The sequence below is a fragment of the Podarcis erhardii genome (assembly GCF_964252035.2).
Source record: "Podarcis erhardii genome assembly, chromosome: 12".
NCBI classification, from domain to species: Eukaryota; Metazoa; Chordata; class Lepidosauria; order Squamata; family Lacertidae; genus Podarcis; species Podarcis erhardii.
Genome location: NC_138513.1, coordinates 31,007,447 through 31,026,692, shown reverse-complemented (window position 1 = coordinate 31,026,692; position 19,246 = coordinate 31,007,447). Strand labels below are relative to the sequence as shown.

Sequence of the window (19,246 nt, the reverse complement as noted above, 5' to 3'; positions counted from 1 at the left end):
AAAAATAAGATACAGTGGGATTTTTAAAAAATGCACACTTGCTTGTTTGTTTCAGTAACCAAAACAGATCTCTTAGTTTTTCCTCCCTGCCCTCCCACAAATGAATCAGCAACTCATACACTCAGATTTCTTTTATTTAGGACAAATCTCTTCTTAATTCAGCATCAGATTCTTCCTTAATTTTATTGTACTTGTTTTATTTAGTGTATAAATAATGAAAGAGAATTCATTTGATGGATTTTTGGTTTTTTGCATGTGGCACACTTGAAACCGAGCGAGTTCATAAAATATTAAATTAATTGTTCTTATGGTGTGCCCTCCTGTTAATGTACTGATGTTTCTCGATCAAACAATTTTTGGTGCTTACATTTGAACAGTACTCCCCCCCCCCCAGTCCAAGTTTATTATATATCAAATTTTAATCATTCTTACATTTTTGAAGATAAGAACAAGTGAATGTTCTATGGGGATCATTGCATCACTGTTTGCAGATATCTCTTTCTGCTAGTTGACAGTGTTGATAGATCACAATTTGCATGCACATAACAGTGTATACTAATTAGTTGTTCCGAATTTTAGACTTGGAAGCGAGCAACTTTTTCTTCCTTTCTGTCATATGATGATCAAACTGTGTGGCTCCAACTCAATTGCTGTTTGAAAATAATGCTTCCCTGCAACATGCTACTCCACATTTTATGTTTTTCAGATTATTCCCTTTGGAAACATATATTGCTTTTATGAGGTATAAAATTATATCTATTGCAGAACAGGGATAAGTCAAATATGTGCATAAGTGATGAACATTCTAACAACTGATTCAGAAAACAGGATCTTTACATTTATAGAACTCTGCAATTGGAGTTCTCTTCTGCGGAATTCAACTTGCGCTACAGTAAAGGAAAAACGAGCAATAAAATAACCTTTAGCTTTTGACTACCCCATTTATATTTGTTGGCAAAACAGATTCTATGCAATTTTTAGATGAATCTCTCCCCCCTCTCCCCCTGGCGTTAAACGGCGCAAAGACAGAAGTGGTTTATATTGTAACAAAATATGCAGCTGTGTTTTCTGCCTATGGCTTACTGCACACAGGGCATAATGAAGGGGTTGCGAGAAATGTTTTCTCCTTGCTTGTTTAAAAATGGACAACCGTTTTTGTTTGCGAAACCGAATTTGACGGTGCTGATGCTCAAGTATTAAGTACCACTGATATTAATGTGCGGGTCATCTGTTTGAGAAGTTTCCAACTTTGTTGCTGATTTTATTTATTTATTTATTTATGTTTTTTTTTATGCCGTCTTTCAGTTAAAAAATAAAAATTCAGGGTGATGTACGTCACCATCCAAAGGTGAATCAGACATTAAAAACATTATCGGTTATTAAATGAAAAGTAAAGACGCAACACCCCCTTTGCTCCTTCCTTTCCCAGTCTGGGCAACCGGTTGTGGAGTGGCTGTTTTAGTATTGGTTTCTGCTCAGGTTGGTGGGGTTTTTTTGGAGGGGGGGTTGGAGAGAAACTAAGTGTAAGCGCTGATCAGTTTGTAATGCTAAGGCAGCTACTCCATGGTTTGTTTCACAGCTGGGGGAGGATGTGTAGCAGGTGCATTTGAGCAGTGTACACTAGCATGCTGCTCATTCAAGTTAAACCATAATTTCAGACTATGGTTTGCTGTGATATACAAACTAAGCAATTATGAATTTTGCAGTTTGTCTCTCGGTTAAATATATCAGATTTATTCTTCTCTGGTGCGAATTGTGTTCGCTTTGCTCTATGTCAGACATTTTGATATCCGCTCCGTAAGTTAAAATAAGCAAATCTGTGTTAATCTCTACGTAGCCAGCAGATCGCGAAGGCTTCTGTGTACAGAGAAAGGAGTTACATTTAAGGTCAACTTCCACCAAATTGAGCCCATTGTTTCTCTTCAGACTTGTTTCAGTTGTTTGTGCTTTTGTTGGCATTCAGTGTTTTTAAATGCACAAACTTTGTTTCAGTATCTCCATGCACACCTAAAATATTCAGATTCAGAAATGGGTGTTAATATTGCAAGAACACTTATTGAGAAGAATGAAATTGCTATATGTCCCAGTAAACTGTTTTTCTCCATTTAAATGGAAACCACTACACTCAGTAATTATTGCACACCTAAAGAATTAAAGCACCATTTTCAAGTTTTTTAAAATAAATAAATCAACTTTTGATTTGACTTTGGGGTTTTGTCGAAAGATAAGTGAGAATGTGTAGCAAAAATCTGCTTGCAGGACTGTAGGTACATTGTCGTATGGAAAAAAATTCTGCCTTTTTCTCTGACTTTTGACAAACAGTGTGCATTAATTAGAAAGAAGATAATTATTTTTAACAGTAACTACAGTATAACTAAGTTAGCCCAGGTCATCAAAAGGCCTTTTTGTCAAATCTGATGAAGTTGTTTTGTCCTTTCGGTTGTCGCCAAGTGTTCGGCATGAACTTGGGATCCAAACGTTGATCGATTATATAAGCTATAAACATGTGTTTGTTTTATTATGTCGATAAATTTCTGTACGGCTTGAAAATATCAACCCTCTGCCCCCTCCATATCTCTATATGTATTTAAAGTCTGCCTCCTCAAGCCCACCCCCACTTTGTTTTCTAACAAATATCCCCCACCCCACTGTTTCCTTGGTTCAAAAGTTCATCCCATTCCCCAATGGCCACCTAATTTTCCAGTTATTCCCTCCAGCCATATGTGTTTGGGTTTCTTTTATGGTTTATTAGGTACTGTAGTAAAGTGGCATAAGTTATATCTTCTAATGAAATTCAAGCGCACTTCAGTGATGCTCTGTCTTGATTGCCGGCAGCAATTAAATTGCACGGGAGGAGAAGCGTGCAGAGTCCCAGACACCTTAGAGAAAGAGTTTCAGCAAGATGAGGGGAAGGTGGAAAGAATTGCCAGGGAACATGCCTCGGAAGAAAGCAAGATGCAGAATTCTCGCCAGACACCCTGTTCCTGGCCGTCTTTTATTTTATTGGCTCGCAGCCTGATTGATAGCCAAATCATAACTTGCTATATGCTAACAGGCAGAGTTCACTGGTAGGTTATTGTGAACTGATAAAGGGTTAGATGGAGTTTTGATTTTCACACTGGAGCCGGCTGCACCAGATTAATGGAATTTCAATGAGAGGCTGGGGTAGTTGCCGCTTTGTCAGAAAAACGGATGGAGATTCTATAGTCATGCCTGCTCATTAATACCAGTTGTCTGAAAGGTGTGGTACTTCTCTATACAAAAGACTCCAGATAATTGATTTTTGAATAGGATTTTTTTTTTTAAAAAAAACAAACTTATTGACGACCGGGTTTCTTGCAAAATGAACGACAGGATCTTGTATAGTACAACAGTGTTGCGCGTTCGTTGTTTTTCTTAATACGTCTGTGATGAGGAATAGACCTTGACTTGATGGTGCTATAACCATTCCTTTGATATACTTGGAAATCAGAAAAGCTAAGGGGTGTGGTTTTATTTGCAATACATTGTTAGCATTGCTGTTTTCTTGAAAAGAGACGTGCTATTTCCCCTCTTCTCCCCCCCCCCCCCATATTGAAATGCAAACACGTCTACAGATTTATAACCGGTAGGATCATTTTATCTTTAAGCAGAGAAAAACTGCAGCAGTTTTACACGGCAAACTTTTCTCTTACATGCAAGCTGGTCTAAGCTCAACTCAGTCATATGTGTGCTGATGACTGCACAGAAAAATGCATGCATACACTACAGTTACAACTATGTATGGGCATCGAGTGGTATACAAATTTAATAAATAATAACAATAACTAGTAGCAGGTTTCATGATTGTAGCACCCTTTCCTTCCTGCTTCTGCACTTGCAGGAATTGATGCTGAGTATAGCTATCTCCTTTATACAGTGGTACCTCAGGTTAAGTACTTAATTTGTTCCGGAGGTCTGTTCTTAACCTGAAACTGTTCTTAAACTGAAGCACCACTTTAGCTAATGGGGCCTCCTGTTGCTGCCGCGCCGCCAGAGCCCGATTTCTGTTCTTATCCTGAAGCAAAGTTGTTAACCTGAAGCACTATTTCTGGGTTAGCAGAGTGTGTAACCTGAGGCGTATGTAACCTGAGGCGTATGTAACCCGAAGTACCACTGTATTGACTTTCTCCCCCACACCTTGACTTAATCTGAGATGAACTCCAGCTCCTCTAGAGCAGGCTTCCTCAACCTTCGGCCGTTCAGATTTTTGGACTACAATTCCCATCATCCCTGACCACTGGTCCTGTTAGCTAGGGATCATGGGAGTTGTAGGCCAAAACATCTGGAGGGCCGCAGGTTGGGGATGCCTGCTGTAGTGGATGTGGGAAAAGCAGAAAGTGTCCTTTTTCTTACCATGTGCAGAGGCTTATAATAAGAGGGAAGAGGGGCAGTGACTCAGAGTTCTCCTAGGGTGCCAACAACCTTACTTGCACTGAGCTAATGGACAGCCACAGGTTCTCAGTCCTGTAGGAGTTGTAATCATAATAAAGCACAATTCAGGTTTAGGGCTATGTTCTACAGCACTGTTGAGGAAGGTGTACTGGGTTGATTCTTAGTTCACTATTTTCTTTGTGGAACTTTTGACCCCTATTAGATTGTAACTTGTTTTCACGAACACTTTTTTTGCCATCCTTTTTTCTTGCCATCAAGGATCTATACTGACTTGCAGCCACCTTGCATTTATGACTTCTCCAGAGTTTTCCTTCTGCCTTGTATCGCCAAGCTTCTAAGGGTAAAAACATGTTCTGTACCCTTTTGGCCATTGTTGGCCAAATCCTCCTTCTCATAGTCTGCTAAATTTTAAACTTCAGTTGTTTGAGACATCTTTCATTGCTTCTGAACCCTTCGTTTGTATTTCACTTCGATGCATCACACTGCACCGCTTCTCGGTTTCCTTTGCAGCCTCAGCAAGGCCATCATGTTTCATTGCAAATAGTTGGCTATGGGCTTTATAGCAGCATGCGAGTGGTAGAACCTGTGACCAGCCTTGTCTGACATACTAAAAAATGTCTTAAAGCGAGTGATGTTTCAGGGAGGCAGTGGTATTACCGTTGCTTGGCTTTTTGCAAGAAGTTGGGAAAGAGACTCAGAAACAACACTGGGTATCATGTCTTGTTTCTTGGAAAAGTAATGGAGAAACAGTGTCACACTTGTCTAGTGTTCCCTTTTCTGCTTCAGATAGTATTTCAGCCGTAATTGTGTAGGTTGCTTGTGGGCATCCCATTGACATTGACTGGCCATTGTGATAACAGAATGCTGGATCAGATGGTCCTATGGCCTCATCCAGCCGGGCTGCTTTTATATTCTTATGAGAAGTTTAGGTGGTTTAAGCTGTGCAATGAAATAGCTTTCTGCATGCTGGGTCACTGTGCGTGGGGAACTTTTTCCAGCTTGAGGGCCTCATTCTATTACAACTAAATTTCCAGGAGTCACGTATCAGTAGCATATGAGACCAAAGCTAAAAGTGCAAATTCACTTGCTTTCATGGTCATCTGTTCATACACAGAGATTGCTGACATATCCCTTTCTCTGCCATAGGAATTGGGATTTTTAAAAGCCTCCTATTGGAGTGGAGGAGAATCTTCTTTGAGATTTTAGCGTTGGAGGAGGGTTAAACTGTGATTTCAACGAGATCGTTCCCCCATATGGCAATTATGCTTGAACAAAGTTCCCATTGGCCCCAGTAGGATATTAACCCCCCCCCAATTGCCTTGCGAGGGATGGGAATAGGGGAGGCTACAGGCCTTGTCTCCAAAGCCATAATGTGGAAGCTCTTGCCTTTAAACTTCCATGCTTGCTTTTGAGTTTTCTCAGTGATTTCTTGCCAAATGAGTAGAGCACAAAATGCAGCTTCACGGTGCACATATTTCCAATGCCTGTAGGAAGCTTTTCATGGCAGTGCTTAGAAATACATTTAACTAATCCCAATAATTGCCAGCTACCAAATTAGGAGATGCTGCATTGTCAATCACAAAAAAACATTATATCTCATTCTATTCCATTTCCATTGGCAGTTAACTTGTCATCAGAATGGATGAGAACCTGATCACCTAACCAGGTGCTTGATAGTTAGGAGAAAGAAGTTTCTAAAGTAATCTTGGGGGGGTGGGGAAGGCTGCAGAGAGTTGGTGATAATTGATTTACTCTATCACATCTAACTATTCATTGTTTTCATTACTACTTCCCTTGGGCAGTGATCACAGGATCAGGCTGCCAGTCTGTGGGCATAATTTTTCCAGTAATGCCATCTGGCTCATTGGCACTTGAAGTTGTGATGGCTCCTTTGCTGTTGCAATGGACTTTGTCAAATGGCTAGGCAGTTGATTAGAGTTCTTCTGCTAGTGGCTGCTAATTTTCCTGTACTATTGATTTTAATTGGTAATTGTATGCACTTTTCATCCCACTTGTGGACACGTTGAGAATTCAGTACTGTACTGGAGACATTTTGGGAGGATATTATATTGTTCGCCTGTAGTTTGCTTCTAAGAAGTTCAGGTTCCACAATTATTCTGATGCTTCAGCAGAGAAATTAACCCTTCTGGAGTTATCTATACTGATAATGGAAACTATGCTTGATCATTCTGGAGAATACTTTTTATAGTCTATGTGTTCATTTTGCATCGGTAGACAGTGATGCTCCAGATACTGAAAATTTCTGTAATGGATGAGGGACATAACACTTAACTGCAGTCAGCGTTAATCCTGATTTGTTAAGTTTCCTAAACATACAGTGAAACTGTGGTGTAATTCTGCCTGAGCTGAGCATTGCTTTTAGAGGGCATGTACAGGAAGACATTAATGGGGCCTCCTGGTCACATTTCAAGCAAAGAAGTGGTGAAGTGGGAAAACTGCCTCCGCTACACTGCAGCAATGCACATACATAAGAAACAAAACGTAAGACACAGAAAGGCTACAAGATCACAAAAGCAGCACAGAACAATACCTTTTAGAAAAGGTATTTTAAAGCAGCCGAAAAACAATAAGATAGGGAGAATTTGGGAGCAACACAAAGTTGGCCCTCTTTGTGGTAGTAGCTGTCTCCTACAGAAATTGGGGTACTTGCAGAAGATTGTCTATTGAAGAGCTCAGTGTAGTCTACACATGGTGCCCCAAATTTACCTGTGTGCATGTGCTCAAAAAGCAGGTAGCCAATACCTCTAGAGCAGGCATAGGCAAACTCCGGCCCTCCAGATGTTTGGGATTACAATACCCACCATCCCTAGCTAACAGGAGCAGTGGCCAGGGATGATGGGAATTGTAGTCCCAAACATCTGGAGGGCCGGAGTTTGCCTATGCCTGCTCTAGAGCCTGGCAACCTATGAAGGATTTCTGGCCCCTTGAGAAATAGACCGGCTCCCAAGAATGTGGAGGTTAGCCATCTGTGCCTTAGCTGGTGCATCCTCCCATTAATATATATGCATTAGATAATTTTCAAGAATTGGAATTATAAAGCACAATACAGCTTGCATGTACTATAAAAGTATAGTCTCTCTCTTCATTCAAATTCTTCATTGTTATTTCCTCTTCTAAAATTATGCCAGTATTGGGGGGGGGGGTGAATCCCGATACTGTATCTGTTTTATCAAAGCACTTAATGAAAGGGTAGGTTTCATTATAGGCTACACTTAACGCTCTTCCTTAAACCCTAAGCAACAGCTTTCATTCGGATATATTTCGTCGCTGCGTGTATTTCCTTGCTGCAGTCGGTGAAGCACTCTGATTATGTGCAATATTTAATGGTAATTCTGCAGAGAGACACTGCTGAAAAATCATACTTGAGAATTACACTCAAGACTTGGAAGAAGGATTTTGCCTTCACTTTGTAGCTTGCCAAAGCTTAAAATGGACCTGGACGGTAAGTGAATTAAACTCGCATTCAGTAGCAGGGATGCAAAATTCATTATGAAGAAGGGATCCCATAGAAAACCGCTAACCTGTCCTCGGATATTTTATCCTAATAATTCTAGGTGCGTTCAGCCTAATGACGGTACTGGGATCCAAACCTTCTCATGCATCAATGGAAAGCAGCCCTGTGTGGACCCAGCTTGTGTGTGGAAGGGTTGCTGATTCTCAATATGGTCCCATATGGCCACACCGGAGCAGCTTTTGGAGGGGCTGCTGCAGGAAAAGGGAGCACATATATGCAACATTGTGCAAGGCTATTTGGATCCCAGCCCATGTGTTCAATTTGTGTGCGTTAAAGTTTAGGCTGTTCAGCAAAAAAAACCAACGTCCCTCTGTGGAAGGTTTATAATCAGCAAGTCGTGATTGGTTATACATCCTTTCTGAAATTGCATCATATCTTTTCAGCTGTAACTAAAACGTGCAGCTTAAATGTTTCCTCTAATCAATTGTATAGGATGCTGCCAGACCATTAAGATTTATGCCACCGTCCATTAAAAAAAAAGAAAAGAAAAAGGAAAATCCACGGAAATGGTTTGTTTCACTCAAACGCGGAGATAGGAAATTCTGCCGCATTTTTCTTTAGAATCACAGGGAGCTCGGTGACCTTTTGTGGCAAATTATGTAGAAAGAAAATATTTATATTCATTTAAAATAACCTCCGTGAAGAAATAGTCTCATTACCCTGTTTGATCAATTTCTCGTAGCCTGAGCTGTAGCATGCTGCTGTTGCCATTGGGTGATGGAATACACTGAGAAGTGGCTAATGGTGATGCTGCTCATCAGGACAGAGTTCAGCCAGCGGTCAGCAACAAATAATTCAAGACTGTTTCTAAGTTTGTGGCTGGTGGAATTTGCTTTTCGCCCCAAGCCAGCAGCAGTGCTGAGCTGGGCTATTTGATTACAAGGGGCATATTTGCCTCTTAGCAACTGCACATTTGCACAACCGACAGAACTATACTGTCTCCAATGGGTCTTTCTCCCTCCCACCCCCCAACCCCCTTTTTTTTTTGTGATGGTGGAATAATGCTTTATTGTTTCCTGACAGGCAAACGATGCCTTAGTTGTTCCATAAGAGTCTACAACCAATTTTGTATTTGTCCTTTGTAGATTTCTAGTGGTTGCATTGTTGCTGGAAAAAAAATGGTTGGGGTGAAGATGTTTGCAGACAGAGCGTTGAGGTCGTATGTTTCTAGCTGCCGAGTTTATAACGCGTTATGTTTTACCGGCAAAGTCAAAATGATGTGTTCTCATCACAGTTTGAAACAGCTTTTCTCAGATATTAACCTTTCCCACTCACAATAAGGCTTTTAATACCCATGTGTGTTATCTCGCGTAGCACTTCAGTTCTCTTTGACCATAATAATACTGTGTCTATGTGTTTGGTTATTATGGTAATATGTAAAGAATTTACAATTTCCACAGGAAATGGAGCCTCTGGGAAAAAAACGTGTCAGGAGATGAAAAGTATTTATAGCCCAAATAGTTAAGGCACAACTGAGTGAAGAGGGTTTGGGAAAGATGCTTTGAGTTTTATGACCTCAAGAAGCCAGACCAGGAAATCGCACACTGGTTTTTATAGCTTTATGGCTTTCTTCACTCCTCAGCTGTGTTCTGACTTTCGGTGTATTCATAGTCAAATCTTTTGGAAGAATTTTCTTTTCGGCCACTGTGATTTTTCTTAATAATTCTATTATAACAGAACAAGGAGCGCATTGTCACATGGGGTGTATATTCATATTGTTGTCATATTTAAAACAAGATTGGTAAGGGAGAGATTATTACTTTTACTATAGGACTTGAATCTTTGATTTTAGATTTTAGTATTGAAAATTTAGGAATCTATAGAACACCCCCCAGTGTATTTTTAAAAAATGTTTAAGATTTCCAAAGTTAAAATAGTAAAGTAATTCTGTACATTACTATGGCTCTGCAATATCTGACAGGAGTTTTGCGCTACATGAAACCATTGTAAATATTATTATTTTGTTTATTGCTCCTCCTTCACCAACAGCTCGCAGGGCAGATTACAATTTAAAATTCCATATTAAAAACAGTGAAAACAAATTGCAGCCACAGGAATAAAGACAGGATTAAATATATAAGAGTCCACTTAAAATACTAATTTATTGGAATTGTTGTCAGAGTACATCACTAATACAGACTTCTTGATTTGGCTAAAGAGGACTGGTGTATTTCCAAACCCCTTTGTAGGGTAACACAAACCCACACACACACGGTATGGAGCTGATATAGTCTGCAATGCACGTATCTGGGAGTAAAATCCTATTGAACTCAACTGAGCAGGATTATGCAGCTAGTCAGTTTTATTTTTGCACGGTAGAAAGTTAGGCGCATCTCACTAGCTTTACATGTATTTCTGACATATATTTTAGCATTGATGTGAACTATTTCAGCTTTACTAATTTTACTAAAAAGAAAATGAGAACTGTCATGCTAGACTTTGAATACCGGTAAGAGATGCATAGATCATAGCATTTTAATGGCGTGTAAAATTATTTGCTAGTCAACAATGTGAAAGGTTTCCCCCCCCCATCTTTGTTTATAGTTATAACAATGCAGTATTAAAACTGAAGTGCTATTACTGTATGCTGAAGTGAAAATTAGCTGGTTGATTTTTTCCCTGCCTCTTTGAAAGGAGCTTACATAGCATAATTCAGAGAAGTTTCCCCCACCTCCCTGCTTCTCTGATTCACAAAAGAACTTTTCCTTTGAGGGGTTCCCACATATGCACTTGGGCACCAATTAGGTTTCGCTTTGTGGAATGTGGGTAGTTGTATGTGTTTTAGTGAGTTATTTCTTCAGAGTATTTTAATGCAACACAGTTAACACGACGATACTAATATTTTGAAGTGCTTCCTAGGATATAATCTGTGATCTAGATATATTATCATTGTGTTAACATCAAACGCAGCTGCCTCTTGGGTAGAACTTAGGAAGCTGTCGCAGTGGTACTGTGAACCCACGAGAACATTTTAAAGCCAGGAAATGAGGAATAGCCTATCTAATTAAAGTGACAAAGGGGTTTTTTTTGGCTAGGAAGATGTAATTAACCAACTTGGTGTTTGGCCAAAATGCTGAGGTTAAATCCCCCAGTCTTGCTAATTAGACTTTTCAGTTTCATTAACAATCAGTAAAACTTGATTTTCTGAACAGCGTCCTAAGCGCACTCTGTTCCATCTTGGAAATTCCTTTTGTATTGTTTTCAGGCTGCATAAGATAACCCACCTTGTCTTTTGCGAGCAAAAATAACTGAAGATTTCTGATTTCAGATGTTTGTTATGTTCTCTTCAGAGGACAGTTTCCCTGAATGAACAAGGATGATACGTCGGCAGAACTGCATTAATGCACCATCTTTTGGATTATGAACCACATGTGGGAGGAAAAGGGGTCTCTGTACAGTTTCTGGGACCTCAAACATCCTTCCAGCACTGAATCGGGAACCACTTCTTGCACAGTGCCAACATAGTCAGCACTGTCAGTTTTGACAGTGCTATCTGTGCCAGGGGAGCAAATCCTGGGCCTTTCTTCAGACATTTGAACAGTGTTGCTGTGAGAGAGGTGGCTGTCTGGGTAGGCATGCACAAACGTGTATACAGGTGTGTTCATGAGGCCTCTTGTCGTTTCCAGACCTTCAAAGGCAGAGCTTTCTAACGCATATTTCATTCCATTTATTATGACAGCTTTAGTGAGATTAGCTCACCTTCCTCCTGCGTCCCCAAATGCCGTCTGAAACAGAATAGCCACTGGGTTTATCCGGAGATGAGCAGAGAAGCTACTGGGTGACAGGGAGAGCAAAATGGAGGAAAGGATGGCTCCTCTGGGGAAGGCAGTCTAGCCTTGCCTGGAGATATAAAACGGAAACAGCATGGTGAACTTGTAAGTTCAGTGGCTGTTGGAGACGTGTGTGTGTGTGTGTGTGTATAAGGCATGTGCCTCTTTTGACCCACCCCCCTAGGGAAAAGTATTAAGAGAAAGTCTCTTGAGGAGCAGAATTGCTTTTTGACAGCATTTGACCAGTCCTATCGCTCTGCCGTTTGGAAAATCCATTTTCTAAAATGGCAAGCTGGACCGTACTGCAGGCACCACCCCTCCTGCTGATTGGTGGGCATGTCACTAGTTTATATAACACACAATAGAATTTTACAATTATGCTTACAAGTTAGTACTGGTTTTTTTTATCTTATTTTTTAAATTTTCAAGACTTTAATATGAAGTTAAAATAGCAACCCATGAAAACACTTGAGTTGGGTGTTGAATTTCACCAAAGTAAGAAAAGGATATAAATGTCATAATAAATAATAAAATTCCACTTGGCTGGGACAAGTTATAGTTCCTTATGCAAAAAGTCATTGTTCAATCCATCCAGGTAGGTGGACTGGTACGCCTATTGTAAACCTTTGCAATGCTCTTATATATTCTTTTGTGGTTATTTTTATGTCAGGAATCACTTTTCTGCTCTGTTCTGCTGACTTCCATTAATGCCATCTGGTTTTTATTTGCATACCGGTCTCCTTCGAGGAAAGGCATTTGGACCTTTTTTAGTTCGTATTTTTAAAAAAGTAAAATAAGGGAAAGCATAGTCAAAATTATATGAAACAACGAGTGCTGTAAAGAAAATGTTTGGTAAGAAATTGGAGTCTCTCACACAATGCTAGAATTCAGTACCATTTAAAGAATTCAGTTGGCAGAAGGTTTAGGACTGAGAAAAAGGAAGCACTTGTCACACAACACATAATTGACTTATGGCATTCATTACCACATGGCCACTGGCTTAGATGACATCAAAAAGGGTTAGATACGTTCATGGAGGGTGGGTCTATCAACAGCTATTAGCTATGATAACTAAATGAAGACTCCATAAATGGAGGCACCATATTTCTGAATGCCAGATGGTGTGGACAAACAGGGAACTGCTATCATACTCACAATCATCTTGTTAGTTCCCAGAGGCCTCTGGCTGGCTGTTGAAGACAGGATGATGTACTAGATCAGCCTTGCTAACCTGGTGCCCTGCAGATGTCCGGGGCTGATGGGAGCTGCATTCCAAAACATCTGGACGGTGTGAGGTTGGAGAAGGCAGATTTGGGTGGATCTTGGTATCTCCTTCAGCAAAATCACATTATGTTCTCATGTGAATGGTGTTCGATCACGTTCATCCTAAGGAGCTCCCTGCTGTATTTTTGTAATTGTCATTAACCTTGAGGTTTTCACTTATTTTGTAACTTGTGATCCCTTTAAGCACTTCTGTACATTTTGATGGCAACCACCAAAGACTCTGAAGCTACTGAATGTGCTACGAGGATGTGGCACTAGCTGTACAAGGGGAAATCAGGAGCATCCAACAGCCCCAAATGGTAGTGGGATTGTTTATAGACTGAGGAGCAAACTGTGCCATGTTTGAAAGTAGTGCAACGCAGAAAAGTAGCAGTTTACATTACTGAATACCCTCTGATGCCATGCTATGTCGGAGGGTGGGACTGGCTTTCCTTTAAACAGCCGTGGCCATATCTGCAGGTGGTTATTCATTTGTTTATTTGATTTATTTCTTACCTTTCCTTCAAGGAGCTCAAGGTGGCATGCATACTTTGCACCCCTCCTATTTTATTCTCACAACAAATCCTATAAGGTAGGCCTATGATAAGAGCCAGTGACTGGCCCAAGGTCACCCAGTGAGCATTTGTGAGTGGGGATTTGAACCCTGGTCTTCCAGCTCCTAGTCCAGCACTCTTAAACCGCTATACCGCAATGGCTCCTTGCCTTCTGTGTGTAAGTATATGCACTTCCGATTTTTCTGTTTTACCTGGTGTTCTATAAACAACAACAACAAATTTGGCACATCCCAATAGTAATTGCATGACACCTGAAACTGCATCATCTGTGGTGTTTTAAATAAGAGTTCTTGCATCCTGAGCAAACCTATTTTTTTAATCACTGCAAAGTGAAAACGCCAAGCGTTAATCAAGTTGAATCGAGACCAGACTGGAGCCATGATGCAGTTGGAGGTATTGGTGAATTGTGTGTGTGTGTGGTGGGTGAGAAACACATTTTAATTTCAGCCTGCCTCAGAATCAGCAACTTTCATGTTTTTACATGAGCAGGCAGATGCTGGCAATGATGTAGTGCGGCACATGCTAGCAGCAGGGCTCTCCCACTGCTGACAGGAGAAAACACCTCACCTTCTCTTTCATGTTAATCTGGACTTCTGCTTAATAGCTGCTCTGTTGTATTCGCAATGCTGTGGGTGATGCGATGTGCTCATGAAATTGCTACGTATGCTTGTTTCTCCTCAGCAGTTACAAGAAAGGAACACTGTGGTGTTTGCAGGTAGGGGAAAAAAAGCAAGTAAACCTTAACGGACGGTGGAGCTCTTTATGCATTTCAGAGCAGGGCTGTTGTGCTCTGAAGCAAGGAACAACATTTGGGAACAGGGCACGTGGGGCTTAGGTTTTCCACTGCACTGTGTGTGGATGCGAAACACCCTGATGATGATGCGTCTGTTTGGATTCCCGGATAATCAGAAGAGCAGACGCAACAGAAGAGTGTCCTTATTTTCCCAGGACAGTCCTGGATTTACAGAAGCAGTCCCGTTTTCTGATTCGATCCCAGAATGTCCCACTTTTCCTTAGGGCATCCCTGTTTACATTGGAGAAAAGTTGGAGGCTATGGAGTTATCCAACCCCTGAGCCGCCTGAAGGCAGTCTTGTACAGTGGAACCTCGGAAGCCAAACGCCTGTAAACTCAAACATTTCGGCTCCTGAATAATTGAAAACCAGAAGCGATTGTTCCGGTTTTCAAATGATTTTTGGAAGCCGAATGTCCGGCATGGCTTCCGATTGGCTGCAGGATGCTCCTGCAGCCAATCAGAAGCCGTGCCTTGGAAGTTCAGCGTTTTGGAAGTCAAATAGACTTCCGGAACGGATTCTGTTCCACTTCCAAGGTATGTCTATATAGGGAAGGTTTTTTAAATGTTTAATGTTTTATTCTGTTTTATATATATTAGAAGCTGCCCACAGTGACTGGGGTGACCCAGTCAGATGGGCGGGGTATAAAAAGTAAAAGTATTATTATTATTATTATTATTATTATTATTATTATTAAATTAGTATTACTGAATATTATTACTATTTTCATCAGAGAAATGTTGGAGGGTATGTATCCTATGGTAAATGCCTGGCACAGGACTGGCAGTCTCTTCCTTTTAGAAACTCTAAACTAATATACATGTTGATAGAGTAGAAACAGGAAATTTGGTCTTGAAGCCAGAAGTAATAGGAGTGATTTGGGCGCACTCTAGAGGCAGGAGGAAAGACTGAGCCAACTTGATACTGTTATTATTCCACAGTGGCATAATTGCCATTAGGATGAAATTGATTCCTTTTTGAGGGAAGAAAAAAAAAATTGTGGGAGAAACTTCTTTAAAACCCGCCACACATTTATCTTGTGAGATTATACTTTCATTCTGGTGATGAATGTTTGAATGGGAGAATTTGATGGAAACCTTTCAGTATTAAATTCTGAAATATGGAAAAATCCTACCAAACACTTCCAGATTGCCTTCTGTCTGTCTGCCTCGCAAAAGACCCTCAGTTAAATGGACCATCCTTAAATGGTGTCATTAGCTCAAATTGAAAAGACAGAGCCCGAAGCGAAATAATTTAATTGTCTTAAAAGCACTTCCTACTTTGGGTGCGAAGATCTCAAAGCACTTTTTGTCGCCAGGTAATTTATCTAAAAAAAATTCTTCTTCGAATTCTCTGTCAGATTGCCGAAAAGTAATTTTCAGCTTTCATTAAAGTTTGAGGTTCTGAAATCTTTTCTCGATACCTACAAATCGTTGGGGAAAGTTTCCTCTCACCCCCTGCTCCCCATACTAAGTTTCCTCATGCTCCTGGTACTCAGAAGAGATGCTTTAAATGTCAAGGAAATGAACGTACCTATAGAGCACATGCTGTACATTCTAGGAGTCTAAGGTTTAACCTCTGGCCTCTCCAGTTAAAAGCATCAGGAAGCAGTAAAGCCCTTTGCTCAATAACCTGGATACTGGGACCATATAACACCAGTCCTGAAAGACCTACATTGGCTCCAGGTACATTCCTGAGCATAATTCAAAGTGTTGATGCTGTCCTTTAAAGCCCAAAACAGCCTCAGCCTGGTATACCTGAAGGAGCGTCTCCACCCCCATCGTTCAGTCCAAACACCGAGGTCCAGCTCCAAGGGCCTTCTGGCGGTTCCCTCATTGCTAGAACTGAGGTTATAGGGAACCAGGCAGAGGGCCTTTTGGCAGTGGCGCCCGCCCTGTGGAATGCCCTCCCATCAGAAGTCAAGAAAATAAACAACTATCTGACTTTTAGAAGACATCTGAAGGCAGCCCTGTTTAGGGAAGCTTTTAATGTTTGATATTTTATCACTTTTTTATTCTTTTGGTAGCCGCCCAGAGTGGCTGGGGAAACCCATCCAGATGGGTGGGGTATAAATTATAAATTATTATTATTATTATTATTATTATTATTATTATTATCTGACCCCTTCTTCCCTGGCAGGGAATAGAACGCCATTTTGGGATCTGCCATAGCTGCCAAAATGTCTTGGGTCAGCTCTTCCTGGAGAGGCCTTGCCAGTAAGTTTAGGCCCAGGGAGTCACCAGCCCTTTTCAACCAAGGGGCACATTTTGAATTTCTAGAGAGTGCTCGGGAGTGCCAGTCACAAAATGGCTGCCTTGCGGGGCATGGCATAACACAATAGAGAGTACGGTCATGATGAAGTTTTTTCCATAATTGTATTTTCATACCAGAAATGGCTTAACCTGTTGAATTGCTGCCTAGAAAGGAAGACAGAAGCAGCAAAAGTGCATTAAAAGGGAGGGGGACTACACTACACAACACACGAATCAATTAATTGCAGCTCTGATTGACAGTGGAACGGCCTCCCTTGGGAGGTTGTGGACTCTCCTTCCTTGGAGGTTTTTAAGCAAAGGTTGGATGGCCATCTGCCATGGATGCTTTAGCTGAGATTCCTGCACTGCAGGGGTTTGGATTAGATGACTCTCTGGGTCCCTTCCAACTCTATAGTTCTATGATTTCAGTGCGCTGTGGGCCACAACTGGGTCACAGGCCAGTGGTTCTCCACATTTTGGGCTTTGGGTTCATGAATGGTAGGCACAGTATGTATATGTGCTACTTCCTTTCTTGTAACTTCTGGTCTACCTTTACCCCACAGTAGGCCTGGTTTACTTCTCTCTGAGCCCCTTCTAATGTCAGCTTTGCCCCTTCTAATGTCAACAAGGGGAAAATAAAATGCTGCCACTTTCTACACTGCTGTGGATCCTCATTTCACCATCATATTTCCCCCTTCCCCGACAATGGTGCCAGTCTGTTAAAAATCCTTGTCTGCAGTGCCAAAATCTGTGTTTGAATGTGGTTATTCCATAACATTGTGGCCTGCTCTCACTCCAGCTCAGTACATTGGTTTTGAGCAGAAGAAAAGCTCAACCCTTACTGTCAGTGCAGTTACAGTTCTGTACAGTCATACCTTGGTTTTCAAACAGAATGCATTCTGGAAGTCTATCTGACTTCCAAAATGTGCAGAAACCAAGGCACAGCTCCCGATTGCTCAGGCATCCTGGAAACAATAGCGGAAGCCACATCAGACGTTTGGCTTCTAAGAACAGGTTCAAAAACTGGAACACTCACTTCCGGGTTTCGATTGTTTGGGAGCCGCAACATATGAGTACCAAGGTGGCGTTCAACAACTAAGGTATGAGTGTATTGCCTTTATTGGCATTCTTTGACTAATCAGTTCTAATCCCATACAATATTTTTGTGGTTACTCTTTTACTGCAAGCTGTTTGTAGAGAGACAATATTTGTGTAGAATGGAGCAAGCATCACTAACCATGGTATGCAAGCACATGTCATTTTTTTGGCCAGGCAAGTTTTTGAAAAACAATTTATGTGTGTTCTATTTTGACCAGAGATGATAGTGGGGCCATAACAATAAGTGTGTATACCACAAGCAATGACACATCTATGGTAATGCCTTCAACTCTTTCCAGAATGCTGTTTGCCTCCACCTGTTGTTTGCTTCCAAAACAGTCTCTTCATTGATTACCGTGGCTCTTAAGGTATCCATAACCGGTGTCCTGAATATTGGTTTCACAAGGAGCTGCACGTTGTGATTCATTCAAAACTGAATTGATTCGTTTGGCAAAACTCAACTTTTTGCTAGTTGTCAAGAATCATGTAACAGGAAATGAATAAGAACCATGGGTTTCAAATTGTTGGGTTGTCACAATTTCCTTTATGTCTTCTAAAATGGAACTAGCGGTTGCTTCATATAAACCCAAGTGCATTCAAAGGGAGATGTTATGAAAAGAATCCAGTATTTTTAACTCTGTAAATGTTGGGCCAGGTAGCTGCCCTATACTGAGTCAAACCATTGAGTCCATTTGACTCAGTATCATCCAGACTGATTGACAGTAGCTCTCCAGGGTTTCAGTCAGGGTCCTCTACCATTCCTTTCTGGATATAACAGGGATTGGACCTGATGCTCTACCACTGAGCTACAGCCCTTCTCCAGATCTGCAGCAAGTGATAACCAGCATTGCGGAGTCATTTAGTCTTTAGTGCTGGTGCTGATGCCTTGAGTTGGTTCTGGCAGACAGATTCTGGCCTGAATTGATGCATTCGTTGTAATCTTCATTTCTTTGGCTTTCAGATTTTTAAAAATGTAGTCAACTCCTAAGGGCAGTGGAGGCTTTGGCCCCCACAATAAAATATCTGAGGGTGCTGGGCACCCACAAAGATGATGGGAATGCCCATTCAAATAGTGTGTGTGCACTGCGTCATGTGATCAGTTATGTGGGGTAGGGCTTACCTGGGCCCCCACAATATTTAATTTAAGTTGGCACCTCTGACTTCTGCACTTGGCATTCATGCCCCTTGAGAATAGAAGTCCCAATGAGTAGATTTTTAAAGCTGTCCCCCTGTCCCCACCTCCCCGGCATTATTTAGTTCTCCCAATAAACTGAACCATCCCAAGATCGGTTGGAAAGGTATCCAATTTTCTCCTCGTCACTGGTTCACTGCTGGGTCAGCAAACTCTTCCGAGGAGAGAATGAAAGGCCGGGGGGGGGGGTCTAGAGCAGGTAATAGTCAGCTCTGTGTATCCAGGTGAGAAGGTTCATAGCTTCCAGACCTAAGCAATTACGGGGTAAGAATCCTCAGATAATTCAGCCAATAAAGGTGTTTAATGATAGTATGAACAGTTAGAGGTGGTGATTAATTAGCCTGGGCATTTTGGGC

The 19,246-nt window shown here is 41.2% G+C and overlaps 1 protein-coding gene across 1 annotated transcript in view; it reads left to right on the top strand.

Moving 5' to 3' along the window:
• The window catches only part of SKAP2 (src kinase associated phosphoprotein 2), a 100,964-nt gene that overhangs the window by 22,148 nt on the left and 59,570 nt on the right, over positions 1-19,246 (top strand). The window lies entirely within an intron of this gene.